The 24,858-nt window shown below is 41.6% G+C and overlaps 1 protein-coding gene and 1 non-coding gene across 8 annotated transcripts in view; one reads left to right on the plus strand and one right to left on the minus strand.

The window, feature by feature from the left end:
- The window catches only part of OSBPL10 (oxysterol binding protein like 10), a 312,125-nt gene that overhangs the window by 179,493 nt on the left and 107,774 nt on the right, over nt 1-24,858 (plus strand). The window lies entirely within an intron of this gene.
- TRNAW-CCA (transfer RNA tryptophan (anticodon CCA)) lies at nt 21,755-21,827 on the minus strand. The gene has a single exon. It is a non-coding gene; the product is annotated as a tRNA-Trp (tRNA).

A 24,858-nucleotide genomic window follows, 5' to 3' on the forward strand; every position in this document is an offset into this window, starting at 1 on the left:
AGGTCTGTGAGCTCTAACCCATCAGGGTCATCATCTTACAAATGAGTTTATGGAGGCACAGAGGGTAGCTCGTCCAAGGTCAGAGACGTAACAGATGTAGGGCTGGAATCCAGACTGGCCCGTCAACACCCCACTTCCTGAGTCGTGCCTACATGTTAGTCCTCTGCTCTCTCTCGGCACATCTGAAGATCAGATGCAGAGGGTGATGAAGCCTGGCAGACAACCCCCAATGACACCCTCCCCCACCAAAGAATCAGATGGGATCCAGTTCTGGAAGGGCCTTGGGTGTAAAAGACAACTGTCATCTGCCTTAGAGTGACAGTTTTCTGTACTCCAGATTCAAGCTGTATAGAGGACTTGAAGAAATCCATTTTCCACCATTAAATAAAAGCTTACTTCGTTGCAGCTTAGTTATGGCCTGGGGGTGGGGCGTGGGGGTGGGCAGTTAGCTTAGCATGGTCTAATAGAAGTATAATGGAAGCCACATATGTAATTCAAATTTTTCTCTAGCCATGTTAAAGGTAATAAGAAACATATCAAGTTATTTTTAACAATATATGTATTTTATTTAATTCCATATATTCAAAATATGATGGCAACACATGACCAATATTAAAACATAATGAGATGCCTTACATTGTTTTTTCCATGTCAAGTCTTTGCAATTCAGTGTGTATTTTACACACTGCACACATCCCAACCAGGTCTGGCCACATTCCATGTGCTCGTAGCCACGTGTGGCTAGAGGCCACTGCATTGGGTAGCCTTTATTGGTAGATAAATGTACTAAGACAGCCTTGCAGGCAGCTTCTTGGGCCTGGACCCAGAATCTGGAACAATTTGTGCAAAAGTGAGCATTATTGTTCCATTTTACACCACAGCCTGTGAATGTATGTGGAGTCTAGGTTGAGAGCGCTGGGTGAAACCATAGCTGTCAATCTGTTACCAGGTCCAAGCTTGCACAGCTTGCTGCACGACAGGTCAATAAAGTGAGAGACGAGGTTTCGGGGCAAGTAACAGTGACATTATTCGGAAAGCCAACAGGCTGAGAAGATGGTGGACTAGTGTCCTGAAGAACCATCTCCCCTAAGATAGAATTCAGGCTTCTTTTATACTTAAAGGGGAGGGGGTGTGGCTAGTTGTTTTGAACTTCTTGGTGTCTAAATCTTTTGTTCTTGCCGCTGTCCAGGTAGGTCTGGTCACAGTTTAAACCTCCAACAAGGCAAATGTTAGTGGCTGTTTTGCAACTTTTTATCTCTGTGGGAATGGAGTAGTGTTACACTTTTAAAGGTGGGAGCCTTGAGGATGGGCTGTCCTATGTATTTCAGGCTTTAGGCAACATTCTTAACTTGTAGCCAAAGCAATAGAATATAAAGGTTAAAGTAAAAGAGACAGAGCCAACATGGAGTCAGATTTGTTCTTCCCTATTACAGTTTTGTCATTTTGTCTAACACCCCCCTCTCCATTTTACAGATGAAGGTAGAAGTGAGGAAAAATTTCTCTCTACCCTTCTGAGTTCTTGGCTGAGAGCTATTTAATAAAAGATCAGTGGGAGAAAAACAAACAAAAGTGTGTCAACATGTATACCTCATGTAAATATAGGAGATACCCAGGAAAAAATTACCCAAAAAAGTGGCTTAGAATTTTGGTTTATTTAGCATCTTCAACAAAGGACAATACATTTGTGGAGAGATGACAGGACAAAGGAGGTCAGTTTTGGGGTTCCCAGGGTGGAGATGAAGTCTGGGGAGTGAAGTTTATTATGTAGGTTCCTCTGGTGTCACTGGTTGGATAGGGTATAAAGCTGCCTCCGGGGGTTAACCTTTGTCCTTCCTGGTGGAGGGGAAGAAGGAACACCTTTGTAAATTTTTGGCCTTCTTGGAAAATAGGGGGAGGGCTGAGAGTTTTTCTTGTATCTGCTTCTTCCCAGCTGCCTTCAGCTCACGATAATCCTTACGCCAAAGTGGCATATTTTGGGGTGACACCATCTGCTACCTTTCGAAGGCATGGATGCTGAGAAAGATGTCTGGGGTCACACAGAGTTATTGGCTTTGCTGGGACCCAACCTAGTTGATCTTTCTGATGTATTGTATTGTGGAATAGGCGAAAGTGACCATGACTCAGCGTTCATATAGAACTGTGTGTGTGTGTGTGTGTGTGTGTGTGTGTGTGTGTGTTTGGTGTACCCCCTTTTATGTGAGAAAGTAGCTGTGACCTACTGCAGGGTTCACAGAAACTGTAGATTGGAGAAGTAGAAACATTCTCTGAGATAAGCTGGTTCAACTTCATTTTCTTTCCTGAGCCCGAGGGTCAGAGAGGTTAAATGGTTTGCACAAGGTCACAGAGGTGGGTCTCTTGAATTGTAGCCATTGTTGTTTTGCTGTCACACTCCAAAGACAGTCACGGGAATCACTGACTTTTTTGTTTTCTTAAAATTTTCTTATTTATTTATTTATTTTTTGGCTGCATTGGGTCTTTGCTCTGCACGGGCTTTCTCTAGTTGTGGCGAGCGGGGGCTATGCTTCGTTGCAGTGTGCAGGTTTCTCATTGTGGTGGCTTCTCTTGTTGCAGAACATGGGCTCTAGGTGTGTGGGCTTCAGTAGTTGTGGCTTGTGGGCTCAGTAGCTGTGGCACACAGGCTTAGTTGCTCTGTGGCATATGGGATCTTCCTGGCACAGGGATTAAACCCGTGTCCCCTGCATTGGCAGGTGGATTCTCAACCACTGTGCCACCAGGGAAGCCCAGGAATCATTGACTTTAAAATAACACAGAACAGAGGGAGGAAAGTCCATCTAAGTGCTAAGGGTCTTAACTTTCTTTGAATGTTCAACTTGACTTTCTGTGTAGCCCTGAAATTGCCGGTGAAGTGTGTGAGTCTCTCTGGAAGGAGGCTGTGTGAGGATGGGAGAAAATGCTTCAGTTGGGAAAAAAAGGGGACAGTGACTGCTGGCAGAGATGAGGAATGAGGTCATAGATAACCAACAAGGACCTACTGTATAGCACAGGGAACTCTGCTCAATACTTTTTTAACAAATTGATTAATTTATTTATTGTCTGTGTTGGGTTTTCGTTGCTGCACAGGCTTTCTCTAGTTGTGGAGAGCAGGGGCTACTCTTCTTTGTGGTGCACAGACTCCTCATTGTGGTGGCTTCTCTTGTTGCAGAGCACGGGCTCTAGGCACATGAGCTCAATAGTTGTGGTGCACGGGCTTAGTTGCTTTGGGGCGTGTGGGATCTTCCCAGAGCAGGGATCGAACCCGTGTCCCCTGCATTGGCAGGCGGATTCTTAACCACTGAGCCACCTGGGAAGTCCCTCAATACTTTGTAATAACTTGAATTGGAAAATAATTTGAAAAAGAATAGATTCATGTATATGTATAACTGAATGACTTTGCTATACATCTGAAACCCAACGCAACATTGCTAATCAACCATATTCCAGTATAAAATAAAAATTTTTTTAAAAAGGAGAAATATTGGGATTGCCATATATACATTTCTAATAAGAAAAATAAATTGTACACTTTAAATATATGCAGTTTATTGAATGTCAATTATATCTCAATAAAAGTTCTTTAAAAAAAGGGGAAATAGTCATATGTGTGAGGTCGTCTTATTTCAAGAAGGTAAACATGTATTTGGTGCTGGGTTTGGGTTTTTTTTAGCATAATCCCCATATGCCACCCCCTTTCTTAAATCCACATACTGTTGCAGACTGATAAGTAAGCAGATATCATCTGATTATCATTTATTGCTAATTAGATTATGTCTAAGCTTAGAAAAAAAAACCTCTCCATATGTTTTAATTTTCTGCATAAATTATTTGTGCTGTACAGGGGTCCTACAATTGGGTTCTTGATTGTGGTGCTAAAATCTTTAGCAAAGCCGGGGGAAGTGCAGTGTCTGGCTGTTTCTGCTGTCGTAGCTATTTTAAGCAGAGGCAGTGACAGGCGCTTTCCCAGTCTGGCTGGGAGTTCATGGGAGGTACAGATGCCATCGGGATGAGGAGGCAGGACCAGAAAGTGATGAAGGGATTACGAAGGTGTTTCTGCCGCCTTTGGCTCTGGGGGAAATCAGGGAGCTGGTGAAATGATCTAAATTGGTAGATATCTTCTCTTTTCCCTTTGCGGCTACAACAAAGGAAATCTAAAACTTGTGTCGTGCTTAACTTGCAGGAATCCAAATGGTGTCAGTTCTTGAGGACAGAGCCAGTCCATGTCTCTTTCTGGACCATCCGGTGTGTCTGTACAGAGAATTTAAAACACATGGACACACATACATAGACACGCACACGCACAAAAACAAAACAGAAAAGCTACTTTGGTGGTCTCTCATGTTTAGATAATTATAAGCCTTTCAGATGTCTCATATGCTGAGTGTGGGGGGAGGGGAGCCACTTTGCTCCTTACTTAAACTAGGATGTTTGAACACCACCCTTGGCTTTCTTGAAAACTTGCAAAAGCTTCATTGAAATGATCAGTTCTACAACTTGATAATGATTTTTCCCCTTCCTGAGTGTTTGTTGAAAGTGACACATAATGTCTGATTGCTGGAAAGCTCCGGGAATGTTCTTTGCCGTTCCAGATGATAATCTATCTTGCTCGTGTTTTAACCCCTCATGGCACCTGTACCCACTGTGTAAACACTGGATGGCTCAGTCAATGTTGGATTGAACTGGAGTGTGCTGGGTTCTTTTATCTTTCTTACAAATGTAGCCTTTGAAATGTAATTTTTCACTTAAGCACTGGGTGCTTTTACAATCATAATTAATCACATAATGATCTCTTTTTCTCAGTTGGTGGTAACTAGCTCTGTTACTTTGGCCTTATACAGCTCAGCTCAGCTCAGCAAAGCTTTGTGAAGTCAAAGTAGCTAGTGTCCTTGCTTCTACAAACCAATATGAACTCAAGTTTTCCCTGGGCTTGGGCTGTAAGATCTGTGTGCATGAGACTGTAAGTAGAGTGAACCCCTTTCAGAGTGTAAGACTGCGCTCACCCTGCTGTGTGCTCATACAGACAACGCGAGGCCATCAGAACAATGCCAGGGCCGCAGTGCAAATGTATCTGCATTTTCAGTGGCTGTCAATCCTGCTTTTATAACTCTGTCCTGCGGAGAGAACGGACATGAGGACAATAGGGGGTAGGGGAAGCTGGGACGTAGTGAGAGAGTAGCATTGACATATACACACTGCCAAATGTAAAATAGATGGCTAGTGGGAAGCTGCTACAGAGCACAGGGAGACCAGCTCGATGCTTTGTGAAGACCTAAAGGGGTGGCATAGGGAGGTTGGGAGGGAGGCTCGAGAGGGAGGGGATATGGGGATATATGTATACATGTGGCTGATTCACTGTTGTACAGCAGAAACTGACACAATGCTGTAAAGCAATTATACTCCAATAAAGATTAAAAAAAATAAAAACAAAAAACCTCTGTCCTGGAGACCCACACCCGCTTCAGATGTGTACTAAATGCTGTGGCCGACTGGCTTTTACTACAAGGGAGTGTTGAGTCCGAGAGTGTGCCCTGCGCATCACTTCTTCCTCTCAAAGCCACTGTGCACGTAATCCCAGTCTCTGAGGTTTGCTAAAATGCATTATGGTTTTTCAGCGACAAGAATTTTCACCTTGCTTCAGAGCCAAATCTTTAGAAGAGCAGGCTGTCCCAGCGTGAAAAATGACACTTCTATTTTAAAACAAAAATGTTTCATTTTGCAAAAAGGTCACACAGGTATATTTTTCCCCCCATGACATTTATTTTCACGATCCAAGTGGACCAGACTCGAGCCTTCTCCATCCTTCTCTCCTTCTGTGCTTTGGTAACTTGTTTATGAGTCTCAGATGCCTGGTTCCTTATGCCAGCCAGGGAACCCTCAACCATCTGGCCTAGGTTTGGGGGATAACATGAAAATGAGTTCCAACAAGCAGAGCTGTATTTTCTGCACCATCTGGCTTTCAGACACATATGTGGTAGATCTTTCCTGTCTGGGCTGGGGGATCTGCTTTGGATGATGTAAGCGTATTACCCAGGAAAGACGGTTGTGTAGGGCACATCTTGTGGGTGAGTGTGTCCTGTTTATTGCAAGAGTCACCAGGGAGCAGTGGGTGCTTGGAGCTTTTAGATCTTCAAACTCAAGCTTTGGGGTCAGACCCCATGGACCGGTCCCAGTTCTGAGGACCCTTTCAGCTCTGCAAGCATCTCAGTGGCATCTCTGCCTGCAGGTGGCTAAGAGAATGCCATCATGTGGCCTCTTAATCTTTATCCTCCATCAGTGTTTAGTGATTGGCAGATGGCTGCTCCTAACATCTGTGATTCGGAGACATAAGAATTTGATACATGTGATATGTAAATCAGCCCCTGACCATTCGGGGGTAATTCAAGACATGTTCCTCATTGAACACATACTTGGGTTTGCCAGTACTGCTGCACACAAGTGGTCTTGTAAAGGCTCTGAGAACATATTGTGAAATGGTCGGAGAAAAGTCATCCTAATTTACAGCCTTGGCCAGCAGTCACCGTGACTGCTCACTTCCCTGAACTCTTGCCAACACCGACTTTCATTATATTTAAAATTTCTTGCCAACTTGCTTGGCAGACAAAAGAAGGTATCTGATTGTTCTGCTCATTTGCATTTCTTTAATTACTTGTGAGATCCAAAAATGTCATGTTAGTTGATCATTTGTAATTCTGGTAGTTGCACTGCTTACAGTTAAAAATTTTTTTTAATTTTTAATTTATTTTATTGAATGATAGTTGATTTATAATTTTTTTGTGTTAATCATTGCTTATAGTTTTATCTCACCAATTTCCACTTGGCTGAAGAAAGGGACACCCATGTGGTGAGATACCAGATAGCCCTTAAGCTTCTATGTTTTTTAAAAAAATTTAATATTGTAGTGAAGTATCCATAATCTATTAAGTGAAAGAAAATCAGTAGTAAAAATGTCTCATGATTCCAATGTAATAAAACATTATTGAGGTATATGACGATAGCACAGATATCTAAGTGTTGCAAATTTATATGCACTACAACTCATATTTTTGGTGACTGATCCAGTCACCTCATGAGCCTCCACTCTGAGAGGGAGGAGAGAACTTTCCAGAGTGTATTAGTCTCTCCTAGCTTGTGTTCTTGGTTCAACCAGGGCCTGATGGTCCTCCTAGACATGGTCTGGCCTCAGTTTCTTATGATGCTGCCAACCCTGACCCTCAGCTGCATCCTGGTCCATCTGACTGGGCCCTTTTCCTCATAGCATCCTTCCTGCAGCAGTGTCCCTCCTGGTGCTGCTGGCTGTCAATGTGGCCCCACCCCTCCTCCCACCAGCAGGTACTAAGTTCTCGACCTCTTGCCCTGCAGGGCTCGTCATCCCCCTGGTCCTGTCCCTGTAGCCTGTGGGAAGGGTCTACGGTTCAGACTTCAAAGCTGTGTTGAGAGGTTTCAGAGTCTGTTTCTCTTCCAACAAAACCTGACTACACCGCCGTCTCTTGGGAGACTCAGATAAGCCCTGAAGAATGACTCCCTGGTGGTGTCTACCCTGTCCCTCCCCATCACTCCCCCCCAGTACCTTCCATTGAATCCATGGATGGGACCTTTCAGGCCACACAATTTATAGGATATGAAAGTACATCTGACAATATTTCATTAACAATATATTCAAAGAGGGCTTCCCTGGTGGCAGTGGTTAAGAATCCATCTGCCAATGCAGGGGACACGGGTTCGATCCCTGCTCTGGGAAGATCCCACATGCTGTGGAGCAACTAAGCCCGTAGCCACAACTATTGAGCCATGTGCTGCAACTACTGAAGCCCATGTGCCTAGAGCCCATGCTCCGCCACAAGAGAAGCCACCGCAATGAGGAGCCCGCATACCACAACGAAGAGTAGCCCCCTCAGTCCCTCCCATCAGGAAGCACGCACCAGCCTCCTAGATAGCTTCCTCCACAAGAGGGCAGACAGCAGTATCAAGCAGTATCAGCAGTATTTCATCTTGCAGAACTGAAAACCACAGCCACAGAAAGATAGAGAAAATGAAAAAGCAGAGGACTTTGTACCAGATAAAGGGACAGGATAAAGCCCCAGAAAAACAACTAAATGAAGAGGAGATAGGCACCCTTCCAGAAAAAGAATTCAGAATAATGATAGTGAAGATGATCCAGGACTTTGTAAAAAGACTGGATGCAAAGATCGAAAAGTTTACCAAAGACCTAGAAGAATTAAAGAGCAAACAAACAGAGATATACAACACAATAACTGAAATGAAGAATACACTAGAAGGAACCAATAGCAGATTAACTGAGGCAGAAGGACGAATAAGTGACCTGGAAGGCAAAATGGTGATCATCACTGATGTGAAAAAGAATAAAGAAAAAAGAATGAAAAGAAGTGAAGACAGCCTAAGATACCTCTGGGACAGTGTTAAATGCACCAACATTCGCATTATAGGGGTCCCAGAAGGAGACAAGAGAGAGAGAAAGGACCTGAGAAAATATTGGAAGAGATTCTAGTTGAAAACTTCCCTAACATGGGAAAGGAAATAGCTACCCAAGTGCAGGAAGCACAGAGAGTCCCAGGCAGGATAAACCCAAGGAGAAACACACCAAGACATATAGTAGTCAAGCTGACAAAAATTAAAGACAGAGAAAAGTTATTAAAAGCAACAAGGGAAAAACAACAAATAACATACAAGGGAACTCCCATAAGGTTAACAGCTGATTTCTCAGCAGAAACTCTGCAAGCCAGAAGGGAGTGGCATGATATATTTCAAGTGATGAAAGGGAAGAACCTACAACCAAGAATACTCTACCAAGCAAGGATCTCATTCAGATTTGACAGAGAAATCAAAAGCTTTACAAACAAGCAACAGCTAAGAGAATTCAGCACCACCAAACCAGCCCTACAACAAATGCTAAAGGAACTTCTCTAAGTGGGAAACATAAGAGAAGAAAAGGACCTACAAAAACAAAAACAAAACAATTAAGAAAATGGTAATAGGAACATACATATCGATAATTACCTTGAATGTAAATGGACTAAATGCACCAACCAGAAGACACAGACTGGCTGAATGGATACAAAAACAAGACCCATATATATGCTGTCTCCAAGAGACCCACTTCAGACCTAGGGACACATACAGACTGAAAGTGAGGGGATGGAAAAAGATATTCCATGCAAATGAAAATCAAAAGAAAGCTGGAGTAGCAATACTCATATCAGATAAAATAGACTTTAAAATAAAAAATGTTACCAGAGACAAGAAAGGACATTACATAAAGATCAAGGGATCCATCCAAGAAGAGGAGATAACAATTATAAATATATATACACCCAGTATAGGAGCACCTCAATACATAAGGCAAATGCTAACAACTATGAAAGAGGAAATGCAAGGCAGAAATAGAGACACAGATGTAGAGAACAAACACATGGACACCAAGTGAGGAAAGCGGGGAGGGTTGGGGGGGAATGAATTGGGAGATTGGGACACCAAATTGTACACTCTAAATATATGCTGTTTATTGTCTGTTAACTGTATCTCAATAAAAGTTCTTTAAAAAAAAAAAAAAAGAGTAGTGCCCTCTCGCTGCAACTAGAGAAAGCCTGTGTGCAGCAACAAAACCCCAATGCAGCCAACAAATAAATAAATTTATAAAAAATATATATATATTCAAAGATATTGGAAGGAAATATACCAACATGATTATTCTCTGGATTAATGAGGTTATATGTGAATTTTATTTTCTTCTTCATGCTTTTCTGTTTTTTCCAAATTTTCTACAATGTCTGTATTATGCTTTTATAATTTTCTAAAGCCACTTTTAAATGATTTTTTCTTTTTCGTTTCCTTATAAATGTTAGAGCAAGGGAGCAAATGAATCATTAAACATATTATACTTTTGGATTATGCACAGTTTTTGGTCTTTCAGATTTCATTTCTTCCAGAGGTCTTTCTCCTGCTCACCCCAAGTGTGCAAAACAAGGTCGAGAGTTCTATGCATGCCTGTCACCAGCAGGTGGAACCGGGCAAGGGGCTAAGTAGAATTAAGAATTTAGGAAAATCACTGTTTATCTTTTTTTTTGGATTTTTAAAATTATTTTTTAAAATTGAAGTATAGTTGATTTACAATGTGCTAATTTCTGCTGTACAGCAAAGTGATTCAGTTATACATATATACATTTTTTCATATTCTTTTCCATTATGGCTTATCATAGGATATTGAATATAGTTCCCTGTGCTATACAGTAGGACCATATTGTTTATCCATCGTATAATAGCATACATCTGCTATGGTATTGGACAAATATGGTATTTGTCTTTCTCTGTCTGACTTACCTCATACCTCAGTATGATCATCTCTAGTTGCATCCATGTTGCTGCAAATGGCATTATTTCCTTTTTTTTATGGCTGAGTAATATTCCATTGTGTATATGTACCACATCTTCTTTACCCATTTATCTGTTGATGGACGTTTAAGTTGTTTCCATGTCCTGGCTGCTATGAATATGGGGGTGCATGTATCTTTTTTGAATTAGAGTTTTGTCTGTATATATGCCCAAGAGTAGGATTGCTGGATCATATGGTAATTCTATTTTTAGTTTTCTGAGGAACCTCCAGATTGTTCTCCATAGTGGCTATACCAGCTTACATTCCTACCAACAATGTAGGAGGGTTCCCTTTTCTCCACATCCTCTCCAGCATTTGCTATTTGTAGAGATTTTAATGATGGCCATTCTGATCAGTGTGAGGTGGTACCTCATTGTAGTTTTGATTTGCATTTCTCTAATAATTAGCAATGTTGAGCATCTTCTCATGTGCCTGTTGGCTGTTTGTATTTCTTCTTTGAAGAAATGTTTGTCTTCTGCCCATTTTTTGATTGGGTTGTTTGTTTTTTGTTGTTGAGTTGTATGAGATGTTTGTATATTTTGGAAACTAAGCCCTTGTTTGTCACATTGTTTGCAAATATGGTCTCCCATTCTATAGGTTGTCCTTTTTTTTTGGATAAAAGGTAAGTTTTTTTTCATCTTTATTGGAGTGTAATTGCTTTACAATGTGTTAGTTTCTGCTATACAACAAAGTGAATCAGCTATATGTATACATATATCCCCATATCCCCTCTCTCTTAAGCCTCTCTCCCACCCTCCCTATGTCACCCCTCTAGGTCATTACAAAGCATTGAGCTGATCTCCTTGTGCTCTGCAGCAGCTTCCCACTAGCTATCTATTTTACATTTGGAAGTGTATATATGTCAGCGCTACTCTCTTACTTCATCCCAGCTTCCCTTTACTCCTCTGTGTCCTCAAGTCCGTTCTCTACATCTGCATCTCTATTCCTGCCCTGCCACTAGGTTCATCAGTATCATTTTTCTAGATTCCATATATATGAGTTAGCATACAGTATTTGTTTTTCTCTGACTTACTTCACTCTGTATGACAGACTCTAGGTCCATCCACCTCACTACAAATAACTCAGTTTCATTCCTTTTTATGGCTGAGTAATATTCCATTGTATATATGTGCCACATGTTCTTTATCCATTCATCTGTTGATGGGCATTTAGGTTGCTTCCATGTCCGGACTATTGTAAATAATGCTGCAGTGAACACTGTGGTACATGTGTCTTTTTGGATTATGGTTTTCTCTGGGTATATGCCCAGTAGTGGGATTGCTGGGTCATATGGTAGTTCTGTTTTTAGTTTTTTAAGGACCCTCCATACTGTTCTCCATAGGTTGTCTTTTCATTTTGTTTACAGTTTCCTTTGCTATGCAAAACTTGTAAGTTTGATTAGGTCCCATTTGTTTATTTTTGTTTTTATTTCTATTGCCTTGGGAGTCTGAGCTAAGAAAACATTGGTATGATTTATGTCAGAGAATGTTTTGCCTATGATCTCTTATAGGAGTTTTGTGGTGTCATGTCTTATGTTTTAGTCTTTAAGCCATTTTGGGTTTTCTTCTATCATTTCTTTAATGCCTGTTTTGACATTTGTTTCACACCATTGAAAGTTATCTTCTATTAAATAACATTGTGGCAAGTGATTCCTTTACAGGATAAAACTTTTTGCAATAACTTCTTTTAGTGTTTTTTGGTGCATGTTGATGATCTAACAAAATAATTTCTGTAATCCTGCCAGGGTTAGATTGCTGAGATCTCTGAAATCTAGACATAGCCTGATCCCTAGACAACCTTAAAATTTATTCCAGAATCATCTTTTCTTGGGGAGAGAAAAATTATAATAACGTGAAAGCAAATTAAAAGGAAAGAACCCCATTTTAATGATTTTGTAACATTTTCGCATCTTTGTCAATTTGCATAGATATTGTTCATACGTTTATTACAGAAAATATATGGTCTTTTTTGCTTAATACGTTTTTTCCATTTATGTACTAGTTATGTGTTTTAAAATAAATTATATATTTACTTAAAAATACCAAAATTCCTCTATAATTTATTTAAATAGTACTCATTCTCTTGTTGGGTTTTTAGGATGTTTGCCATTTTTTCTTTGTTTTGGAAGTTATTCTAAAACTCTGTACAGAGAGCATGTAGATCTCAAGTTACTTGCAAATGCATAGTGTGAGGTATGTAGTCTGTAAGTGAATGTGGGGTGAGTGGTCTGTCTCTGATCTCTCATCTTGTCAATCAGTAGGATTGATGGGGCTGACCTGGTTGACTTCCCAAAGGACCTACAATATTCATATATTATTATCTTTCAAATCTATTAAATATACAGTTCAAGCGACCAGACTGAATGTAGTTAAATCAATCCACAAGCAGCCCTGGGGCCTAATTTTAGCCTCCATCAAATCCCTTTTTCTTTTCTGTGTTAAAAACAAAGAAAGTTGACTTGCCTTCTCTGTGATATTTGAATATCTTTTGATACCCTGTAAGTTACTCAAAAAGACAAACAAGACTAAGGAAAATAAGGAAGTAAGAAGGAGGCAACCAGCTGTGTGTTGACCACCTGTTGAGCGCTACAGCAGGCGGGTTTCTAGTTCCCTGACCAGGAATGGAAACCATGCCCCCTGCAGTGGAAGTGCAGACCCCTAACTACGCCAGGGAGTTCCCCCCCAGGATGATTTTTCATAGTTTTGTCATTTAATCCCAGAAAAACCTGGTAGGCAGGTAGAGTTATCTCTACTTTATGGAGGAGCAAACTGAGGACTGGATAGGTTTAAACCATTTGCCTCTAGCCTCAGGTAGTAAGGAGATAAGCTGGTTCATATCAGTGTCTATTCAGTTTCGAAAGCTTCTGCTGTTGATCTGGCCTGAGCTGCTCCCATCTGGAATACTGCAGTTTGCAGTAACTGGGGGTTACCTGGGAGGTGTGCCAGGATGCATTTTTACTTTATTTTATTTTATTTTTAAAATTTATTTTATTGAAGTATAGTTGATTAATGTTGTGTTAATTTCTGCTGTGCAGCAAAGTGATTCAGTTATATATGTATATATACATTCTTTTTCATTTTCTTTTCCATTATGGTTTACCCCAGGATATTGAATATAGTTCCCTCTGCTATACAATATGACCTAGTTGTTTATCCACTCTCTATATAGTGCTGACGTCTGCTCATCGCAAACTCCCAATCCATCCCTTCCCCCCGCCCCCGCCCCCTGGGCAACCACAAGTCTGTTCTCTCTGTCTGTGAGTCTGTTTCGTAGATAAGTTCATTTCTTATATTTTAGATTCCACATATAAGTGATATCATATGGTATTTGTCTTTCTCTGTCTGACTTACTTCACTTAGTGTGATCATCTCTAAATCCATCCGTGTTGCTGCAAATGGCATTATTTCATTCCTCTTAATGAAAGTATTCCATTGTGTGTGTGTGTGTGTGTGTGTGTGTGTGTGTGTATACACTCACCCACCACATCTTCTTTACAGGATGCATTTTATTGTATGGTATGGTATTTTTTCCTTTGGCAGTGCCACGTGGCATGTGGGATCTTAATTCCCCAACCAGGAATCGAACCTGTGCTCCCTGTAGTGGAAGCGCAGATTCTTAACCACTGGACCACCAGCGAAGTCCCCCAAGATGCATTTTAAATGGAGCCAGGACTTAGGTGTAAAAAAATGCAACTCAAGTACTTAAATCACACAAGAATTCCTTTTGGTGTCAGAATGGGGAAAGCCTTTTAAAACATGACTTAAAAAATCTTAAGCCAAAACCAAAAAGAGATTCCCGAATTTGACTTCTTAAAAATAAAAATACTTTCTTGTAGCCAAAAATATATTATAAACAAAGTCAATCTGGGAAAATAATTACAACTCGTAAGCTAGATAAAGGCCAATTCCCCAATGTGTAAGGAGCTCTTCAAAACTGGTGAAGAAAACAACCCAATGGGAAAGTGGGGAAAGATTACGAGGATATGGTTCACTGAAAAGGAAAGAAAAATGATACCCTTGGTCTTCGCCTTCATCCTTATCTGATTCTCATCAGGCTTTTGTCCTCGTGAGAATTACAGGAGGGATTCAGAAGCCAAGTTTGGACACTTCAACTTTTTAGCAAGTTGGCCCTACCTACAGTGATGAACAGTTTGGGTAGAACCATTCAGAGTCACTGTCTGGGAATAACTTACGGCTGTATTTTGTACAGAAGCTTCGGTCACGAGCATCCCAGAGCCATGCTAAGAGTGCAGTTCTCTGACGCTAAGAAGGCAGTTTATTGAGGGAAGGAGAGGACTTTAGCCTGGGATGGTTGTCTGTCAGTGAACTGGAATTGTCCAGCTTCTTCTGGTTCTTAAAGAACAAGCCTTACAGAAGAAATCCCAGAAAGGATCCTTGTTTAGAACTGAGAGCCATGTTGGAGTCACTCTAGCTCAAGGTCTTCATTTTACAGATGAAGAAAGCACGACTCAGAGAGGTCGGTGATGTGTTCAAAGACACACACGTCGTTCATGTTGAGTTGAATCTCTTGACTCGGGTCTGGAACTCCCTCCTTTGCTTTGTGCTTGCAAGTGGGACTGGGGGGGTGAGAAGGGGAGGGGGGAAATGGGGGCCGAAGAAACAGCTTTAAGGCAGATGGATGCAAGTCTGGGCTTTGTCTTGACTCCTTCCCTGTCTCCGTGTCTCCCTCCACAGACACCAGTCACACACCTGCCATGTGCCCTGCATCGTAATAGAGAAAAGACCTTAGCTCCTCCTATGCTGCTTACTGATTTGAATCAAATACTCATTAGGGACCACCAGGCTAGTGGGCCAAAGACAGATGACTCACTTATCTCACAGAGGCGAACATTTCTCTGTAGATGAAAAAAAAAAATTTCTAGGCTTTCAAAATAACTAATTTAAATTAGCTACTATGTTTTAATAACTAATTGGAAATTAAATGTCACTGTTGCTTGATGTTTCCTCTGATCCAGAAACCATGAGAAGATGAGCCACAAGTGTGGATCTGGTGTGTTGGGAGAGTCCTGGCACAATTTTGTTTTTTGTTTAGGTTTTTAGAAGGCTTTGGGTGTGAAGAGAGCCTGGTTCCAAAGTCCAGTGGCATCTTGCTCCTAAGTCTTGGTATTCTCTGTTCTTCATGAAGTTAAACGTTAAATAACTTTTTGTAATGTTTATTTTTAGTACAGCATTAATGATAGCCTGATCTTGAGGTGGGTGAATTATTGCTTAAATTTTTTAAATTGAAGTGAAATTACCATAACATTAAATTAACCATTTTATTTTATTTTTTAAACGTTTTCTTTGAACTTAAGGTTTTTTCCTTCCAATTTTATTTTTATTTATTCATTTTTAAATAAATAGATTATTTATTTATTTATTTATTTATTTATTTATTGGCTGTGTTGGGTCTTCATTGCTGCGCATGGGCTTTCTCTAGTTGTGGTGAGTGGGGGCTACTCTTCGTTGCAGCGTGCAGGCTTCTTGTCGTGATAGCTTCACTTGTTGCGGAGCATGGGCTCTAAGCACACAGGCTTCAGTAGTTGCGGTGCGTGGGCTCAGTAGTTGTGGCTTGAGAGCTCTAGACCGCAGGCTCAGTAATTGTGGCGCATGGGCTTAGCTGCTCCGAGGCATGTGGGATCTTCCTGGACAAGGGCTTGAACCCATGTCCCCTGCATTGGCAGGCAGGTTCTTAACTCCTGCATCACCAGGGAAGTCCAAAATTAACCACTTAAAAATGAACAATTCAGTGACTTGTAGTGTATTCATACTGTTGTGCAACCACCACCTCTGTCTGATTCCAGAACTTTCTCACCACCCCAAGAAGAAATCACACATCCATTAAGCAGTCAATCCCCACTACCCCCTCCTCCTAGCCCCTGGCGACCACCAATCTTGGTTCTGTGAATTCTGAATATTTCATGTAAATGGAATCATACAATGTGTGACCTTTGTGTCTGGCTTCTTTCATTTAGCATAATGTTATTGAGGTTTAACCATGTTGTAGCATGTTTTAGTACTTCACTCCTTTTCAGGACTGAATAATAGTCCATTGTATGGATATACCAAAATTTGTTTATCCATTCATCTGTTGATGGATATTTGAGTTGTTTTTACTTTTGGCTATTGTGAGTAGTGCTGCTGTGAACATGTGTGTACGTGTATTTTTTAAAAATCAGTTTTCAGTTTCTTGGGGCCTTTACCTAGAAGTGGGATTTCTGGGTCATATGGTAACTCTATGTTAAACTTTTTGAGGAGTTGCCAAACTGTTTTCTGCCATGACTATATGATTTTACTTTCTCACCAGCAATGTATGAAGGTTCTAATTTCTCCACGTCCTCACCAACAATGGTTATTTTCCCACTTTTGTGATTATAGCCAGCCCAGTGGGTGTGAAGTGGTATTTCATTCTTTTTTTTTTTTTTTTACTCTTAAATTTAGTTATTTATTTATTTATTGGCTGAGTTGGGTCTTTGTTGCTGTGTGCAGGCATTCTCTAGTTGCAGCGAATGGGGGCTACTCTTTGTTGTGGTGCACGGGCTTCTCAGTGTGATGGCTTCTTTTGTTGTGGAGCACAGGTGCATGGGCTTCAGTAGTTGCAGCACTCGGGCTCAATAGTTGTGGCTCACAGGCTCTAGAGCGCAGGCTCAGTAGCTGTGGCACACAGGCTTAGTTGCTCCGCGGCATGTGGGATCTTCCCAGACCAGGGCTTGAACCTGTGTCCCCTGCACTGGCAGGCAGATTCTTAACCACTGTGCCACCAGGAAAGTCCCTTCATTCTGGTTTTGATTTGCACTTCCCTGTGACTAATAATGGTGAGCATCTTGTAGTGTGCTTCTAAATTACTTAACTTTTGCATATAATTAATCTCAACTTTAAGTCCTAACACTTGCCTGAGACCATTGAATCTAGTCCCGTCACACCCATGAACCCAGAAGCTGGCAGCCATCACAGGATACCCAGGACTCCAGAGCATCCTAGCCTGGCATCCCCGCGTGACTCTGTGTATCTCCCTTTCTGACTCTGTTCCCCACCTCCTGAAACCCTTTCATTGTGCTTCTTGGGATTCATGGTCCATCATCAAGCATAATCCCCTACATCCTCAATCTGTTCTCTAAACAATTCCTTTACCTTCTCTGTCTGGAACCTGGTTCTCCCAGCAGTCCTCCCACATGGCCATGGCTCTGTCTTTCCCTCCTCCCAGGACATGGAGATGGAGAAGTGACCTTGTTTCTCTGCCCTTTCCAGATCATTCTCCCTCTTCCCTTAAAACACCCTTTGAATCTCATGCCATCATTATACTGTATCCCCTCCATCCATGATGGGGATGATGGTTTGAGCTTGTGAATTACTGTTACTCCCTCCAGCCTTTTCCTTCTTAATCTGATTAGATTCTATGGCCTCTCAGTGTGTTAAGCCTTTGGGCCCTCCCTCAAATCTCTTTACCCTTCTCACTTGGTTGCACTCACCTGGCAGAACCCCAACCTTGGTTAAACCTTCGAACTTGCAGCACTTCCTTCCCCATCTTCACTTTTAGGTGATGACCTTACTTCTGTTTCCCTGAGAAGATAAAAGCCACCAAAAGAGAACTTCCAGCAGTCTCCTTCCTCCACCTCCACCCACGCACCTGCCTCTGTTGCAGACAATCCACCTTTGCCTGTTTTAGGCCGGTCCCTGCACTGGTGTGCTCAGTGCTGCCCCCTCTCGCCTGCTCTAGACATAGTTTTAGAAATTCTCCCTCCATGATGTCAATCTATGGGGTTATTCCTGTAGGAGAGGTGAAGCTCAACTTTTTTCTTCTCCCCTCCCAAATTCTCTGGCAGGAGCCCTGTCCATTAGATGGACAAAAGACAGATTAACAAGAAAAAAACAAAAGTTTAGTGCTTAAGGCCTGCATCTTGCATACACACAGGGTACTCATGACTGGGAACTCAAAGGAGTGGTTAGAACTGGGGCTTGTAGAGCATCTTAAGAAAAATAAATTTTTTGTGTGAAGTGACAGACAAAGGAAAATGACTTTGAGCTTCTAAGGGCTGTACCTTGCAGAAAGGTGGAAATATACGGAAGAAACTGATGGATAATTAGGGATAGTTACTGATAGTTATGTAAGTTCCTCTAGTGCCTTCTCAGGCTGGTAAGAGTCTAGAGTATCTGGAATTAAGAATCCTCTCGCCCTCTCACCCTTCTGGAAGAAAGGAAAAAGGCACAGAGTGTATCTTGTTTGCTTCTTAACTGTCTTCCGTTTAACATAATCATTATGTGAGAGAGGGACGTCATTCGCGGTAGCAAATTCTGCAGTTTCGTTCCCATCAGCGTACAAATCAGCTTTAACTTTTTCCATCTTAAAAACCCCTTTCTTGGTATCACTTCACACTGGTCAGAATGGCCATCATCAAAAAATCTAGAAACAATAAATGCTGGAGAGGATGTGGAGAAAAGGGAACCCTCCTGCACTGTTGGTGGGCATGTAAGTTGGTACAGCCACTATGGAAAACAGTTTGGAGGCTCCTTAAAAAACTAAAAATGGAACTACCATATGACCCAGCAATCCCACTACTGGGCATATACCCAAAGAAAACCATAATCCAAAAAGAAACACGTACCGTAATGTTCATTGCAGCACTATTTACAATAGCCAGGACATGGAAGCAACCTAAATGCCCATCAACAGATGAATGGATAAAGAAGATGTGGCACATATATACAATGGAATATTACTCAGCCATAAAACGGAATGAAATGGAGTTATATGTAATGAGGTGGATAGACCTAGAGTCTGTCATACAGAGTGAAGTAAGCCAGAAAGAGAAAAATACTGTATGCTAACTCATATATACAGAATCTAAAAAAAAAAAGAAAAATGGTACTGATGAACCCAGTGACAAGGCAAGAAAAAGGATGCAGATGCAGAGAATGGATTGGAAGACACGGGGTTGGGGGGCCGGGGGGCGAAGGGGAAGCTGGGATGAAGTGAGAGAGTAGCATAGACATATACACACTACCAACTGTAAAATAGATAGCTAGTGTGAAATTGCTGTATAACAAAGGGAGATCAACTCGATGATGGGTGATGCCTTAGAGGGCTAGGACAGGGAGGGTGGGAGGGAGTCGTGGGAGGGAGGGGGTGTGGGGATACCTGTCTAAATACAGCTGATTCACTTTGGTGTACCTCAAAAGCTGGTACAAGAGTGTAAAGGAATTATATTCCAATAAAGAGCTTAAAAAAGAAAAAACCCTCTCTTGACCCCATGCTCTGTCTCCAACTGTGGGTCATTTTTCTGCTCCCTTTTAAGCTTGTTTCCAGTCTTTCTTAAGCCTTTACTATTAAGGCCTTTTCCCCCATAATTTCCACCGAAACAGTTCTCATCAAGCTCACCAGGGATCTCCAGATTGGTAGATGGGTCACTCCCAGACCTCACCCCATGGGCGGGTCAGCGGTACTAGTCCCAGCAGGCCTCTTCCTCCTTGAAACACTGTCATCCCCCCCTTCCCCCCCGCCCCAAGCATCCAGGACACCATACAGTCCTGCTTTTCCTCCCATCGCACAGGTTGCTCACTCTTCTTAGTCTCTGTTGCTGCTTTCTTCCTATATCTCAGTCTCTAAAATGCTGGAGTTTCTCCTCTTTTTTTTTTTTTCCTGCTTCATAGAAGTCTTTATTTGAAAGCGATGTTAAATGGCTTGGTCATACATGGAACACACACCAAACTCACTTTCTTATTAAGGGTTAAGTTTCTTGTGATTAATACAGACCAACTTCCAATAATAATACTCTTTTTAAATATAATTGGCATATTCTTATATCATACTTTTCTCTCTTCTTGCTTAAACTTTATAGAAAAAACAAGCTTCAAAAAAGGCACCCTGAGAATAAATAGGTTGGTCATAAAATATGATTAACCTAGTTGAAACAAAAGGCCTTACTATCTCATACTCTGTCTTTAGTTGTTCCCTTGGTGATCTTTTCCAGAACTGTCCATGTGTTGACCACCCCCGTGCTCACGTGTCCAGCGGCTTGGGTGGACTAAGACTTCCACTTGGATGTCTAATCTCTATCTCAGAGTAACTACATGTATGTGGCCAGAAATGAGTTTTGGAACGTCTTCCACATCCCTTCCCCATGCCTCACAAGCAACCATAACAAAACAACTTGCTGCTGTCTCTCCCTGTGTTTGTTAAACACATGTAGATATATATATATAATTTCATATTCTTTTCCGTTATAGTTTATTACAAGATATTGAATCCCTGTGCTATACAGTAGGACCTTGTTGTTTGTCTATTTTACATATATTAATGTGTGTCTGCTAATCCCAAACTCCTAATTTATCCCTCTACCACCTTTCCCCTATGGTAACCATAAGATTGTTTTCTAAGTCTGAAAGTCTGTATCTCGTTTGTAAATAAATTCATTTGTATCATATTTTAGATTCTACATATAAGTGATATCATATGATATTTGTCTTTCTCTGTCTTCACTTGGTATGATCATCTCTAGGTCCATCCATATTGCTGTAAGTGGCATTATTTTATTCTTTTTTTTATGGCTGAGTCATATTCCATTGTATATATGTACCACATCCTCTATACCCATTCATCTGTCGATGGACATCTTGGTTGCTTCCATATCTTGGCAGTTGTATGTGGTGCTTCAATGAATGTTGGGGTGCATGTGTCTTTTCGTATTATGGTTTTCTCTGGATATACACCCAGGAGTGGAATTGCCAGATCATATGCTAACTCTAGTTTTTAAAGCAACCTCCACACTGTTCTCTATAGCGGCTGTTACCAATGTACATTCCCAGCAACAGTGTAGGAGGTTTCCTTTTTCTCCATGCCCTGTCCAGCATTTATTGTTTGTGGACCTTTTCATGATGGCCATTCGGACTGTTGTGAGCATACCTTGTTGTAGTTTTGTTATTTTGTTGTTTTTGTTTTTTGGCCACACTGTGCGGCATGTGGGATCTTTTTTCCCCTACCTGGGATTGAACCCATGGCTCCTGCAGTGGAAGGGCAGAGTCCTAACCACTGGACCACTAGGGAATTCCCCCTTGTTGTAGTTTTGATTTGCCTTTCTCTAGTAATTAGCGGTGTTGAGCATCTTTTCATGTGCCTGTTGGCCATCTGTATGTCTTCTTTTCTCTTCCCATGTTTTTAAAATCTTTTCTTTCTCTCTCTCTTTCTTTTTCTCTTTCTTCCTTTTTTCCTTCCCTCCCCTCCTCTCCCCTCCCCTCCCTTCCCTTCTTTTGGCTGCGCCAGGTCTTAGTTGCAGCACATGGGATCTTTGTTGTGGCATGCAGGATCCCTAGTTGCACCATGTGGGCTCATAGTTGCTGCATGCGGGCTTCTTAGTTGTGGCTTGCATGCACGATCTAGTTCCCTGACCAGGGATCGAACCTGGGCCCCCTGCATTGGGAGCATGGCATCTTACCTACTAGACCACCAGGGAAGTCCCTCTCTTGCTGTGTTGATAAATGGGAACTGCATCCTTTCAGTGGCTCAGGCACCAAACCTGGAGGTCAGTCTTTGTCATTTATTCCATTTTTTCTTATATTGCACATCAGAATTGTAAGACTACACCATTGTGTCTTCCATCAAACTATAACTAGCATTTGACGCCTGTGACCCTGTTACCAGCTTCTCACCTGGATGCCAGTGAGAAGAGCCTGGTTACTGGTCTCCTTGCTTATGCTCTGACTCATAGCACCATGCTCAATCCAACAGCTGGAGGAATCCTTTAAAAAGTCTGATAATGTCTTTCCTTTATTCAACAGCTGCCAACACTGAAACGGCTGATTCAGTCTGGAGCCAGGAAAGTACAAAATAAGCCTGGGACATTATATGGTACCTGAATGGAAGTGCTCAGAGGCTCGTGGGTGTGTGTCAGAAAGATAATAGTGGTGATGGTTTAGAACATTTGAAATAGAAAAGGTAACTATGAGTCTGTAGTGAGAACAAAAACAAAAAGTGGCAGGTGGTGGGGGGAGAGAATGTCAACTAATGTAGAAAGCAGAGAGTTAGAAAGTCACCATTTTGGCATCCCCAAAGAAATAATGGATGTAGGCAAAGATCATTATGGAATGCCAGAACCGTCAGGTGAAGTGTGCTGAGGAATGGGATATTTGTAAGGTGTATTTGTGGGTTTTGTGTGTGCATTTGTAAGATGCCAAAGAGTATTTGCTAATTGCAACAGTGAAAATTTAACATTCAGGAAGGTAGCTGGCAGTTCCCTCCTTATTTGAGCGTTCACCCGTAGTGTCACTCAGTGTTTGATGGATAGCTTGATCCTATGTGCCTGCTGATGGGGTTCCATGTGACATTCTCAGCGACACTTAGGAAATACTCCCCAAGAAGAATCTAATCAAGCCTTTAGGGGCTTCCCTGGTGGTCCTGTGGTTAAGAATCTACTTTCCAATGCAGGGGACACGGGTTTGATCCCTGATTGGGGAACTAAGATCCCACATGCCACAGGGCAGCTAAGCCTGTGTGTCACAACTACTGAGCCTGCCTGCTCTAGAGCCTGCATGCCACAGCTAGAGAGAAGCCCTTGCACCGCAATGAAGAGCCCCTGTGCCACAACTAAGACTTGACATGGCCACATAATTAATTTAAAAAAATAAAGCCTTTGGACCTATCTCCCAGTTTGCAGAAAGTACAGGGGATAGAGGAGCAGTTAGACAACACCAGGAGGGCACAGTCGGACAAATCCAGGAAGTGGGACCTCCTAGGAGACCCACAAGTCTTGTCTCCTCAAGAAACAGAAAAAATGGACAGAGACCTTGTAGTTTTTTTAATTAATTAATTAACTAACCTTGTAGTTTTACAGAGACTCTGTGACATACCAACTGAATTCTCTATACACACCTTGATGTTTTGGACGGTTGGAGACCTCTGACTGTGGACTATGTATTAATTAATTTAATGGGAATTATTTTTAATTTTATGAAGGGAGATGGTGGAATTGTGGACAAAGAGAAGAACATCCCGGCTTTTAGGAGACACATGCTGAATTGTTTAGGGGTAAAGTATCAAGTTGCCTGTAACTTCATTTTAAGTGTTTCGGGAAGAACAGGTATGTGAGAGAGGTACGAACATGTGCATATACACAGATAAAGCAAATATGGCAACATGTGAGCAGTTCTTGGATCTTGCTAGTGGGTATGTGGGTTTCTATTCTCTAAATTTTTCTGAATATTGACATTTTAAAGACAATTTTAAAAAGCCCACTTAAAATGTGCCCCTTCTCACACAGAGTGAAATCTAGATGTTACAACCACTCCAAATGGCCCTACTCGTGCTACTCCCTCCTCGCCTCTTTGAAACCTTCTCTATCTCTCTCCTTCCCTGACTTGAGTCCCACTGACCTTGATGTTTGTTGGCCCTGCCAGGCCTGCCCCCACCCCAGGGCCTTTGCACTTCCCATCTCTCTTTTCTTCCTAGGACATTCTTCCTTCGATTCTGTGCATGGCTTCCTCTTATTCCCTTGAGGTGTTTGATCATAGGTTGTCTCGTGAGGCCTTCCTAGGTTACCCACCTATTTAATACTGCAACCCCGTTGCCTCCATCTCTTGCTAAGTTTTCTCCACAATACTCAGCACACCTGCCACACTGCACAGTTGCTTGTTTACTTATGGTCCAGCTTCCTCCCCTGAAACATCACTCATGTGGGCAGGGATTTCATTGGTTCATTCCTGGATGTACCCCTTTGCCCTGGAGAGTGCCACGTTAAGCCTGCCAAGATTTAATAGGATGAGTTCCCAGGTTTTCTACCCAGAAACTTTAAATAGCCTTAAAAACACCTTGCCTCTGTGAACTGTGAAGGAAATGACACCACTGAGAGGTAGCAGAGAGGACTCTATTGTTGAACATCATTTAGGAACTAAAATGATGATTTGGACTATGAAATCCAATAAAATCTGTTGTGTAAAGGCTGCCCAGAGAATGATTTAGTAAAAAAAAAAATTTTGAGAAGCTTTTTTCTACATCAAAATCAATACCTTTAAAGCTGAAGGGGCATGTCTGGGAGCATATTTTTCTGAACTTGAGTAACTGCAGTGGTCATGATTATTCCAATTTACTGTTCATCACAGAACTTTGAAATAATTGAGTCAGCTTAAGCTGTCTGTTTTGAAGTGGAGATAGCACTGAATAACAAGTGTCTTTTCTCAGTAATCAGCTGTCTACATTTGCCGGAAAAAGGGATAGAGCACAGTGGTTTCACGGAAACACGCACACACACACACACACACACACACACACACACACACACACACACACACACACACTTGTGCTCACACACAACACTATCCTTTTCCTTTTCTTTCCTCTTTTTCCAACATTAATTTTTATTGGTGTACAGTTGATTTACAATGTTGTTAGTTTCTGCAGTACAGCAAAGTGAATATATATTTCCTTTTTGATTTTGTTTGTATTAGTTTGATAGCTGTAGGCTTTCAAAATATTTTAATACTTTAAAAACA

The sequence above is a fragment of the Hippopotamus amphibius genome, chromosome 13 (assembly GCF_030028045.1).
Source record: "Hippopotamus amphibius kiboko isolate mHipAmp2 chromosome 13, mHipAmp2.hap2, whole genome shotgun sequence".
Classification (NCBI taxonomy): Eukaryota; Metazoa; Chordata; class Mammalia; order Artiodactyla; family Hippopotamidae; genus Hippopotamus; species Hippopotamus amphibius.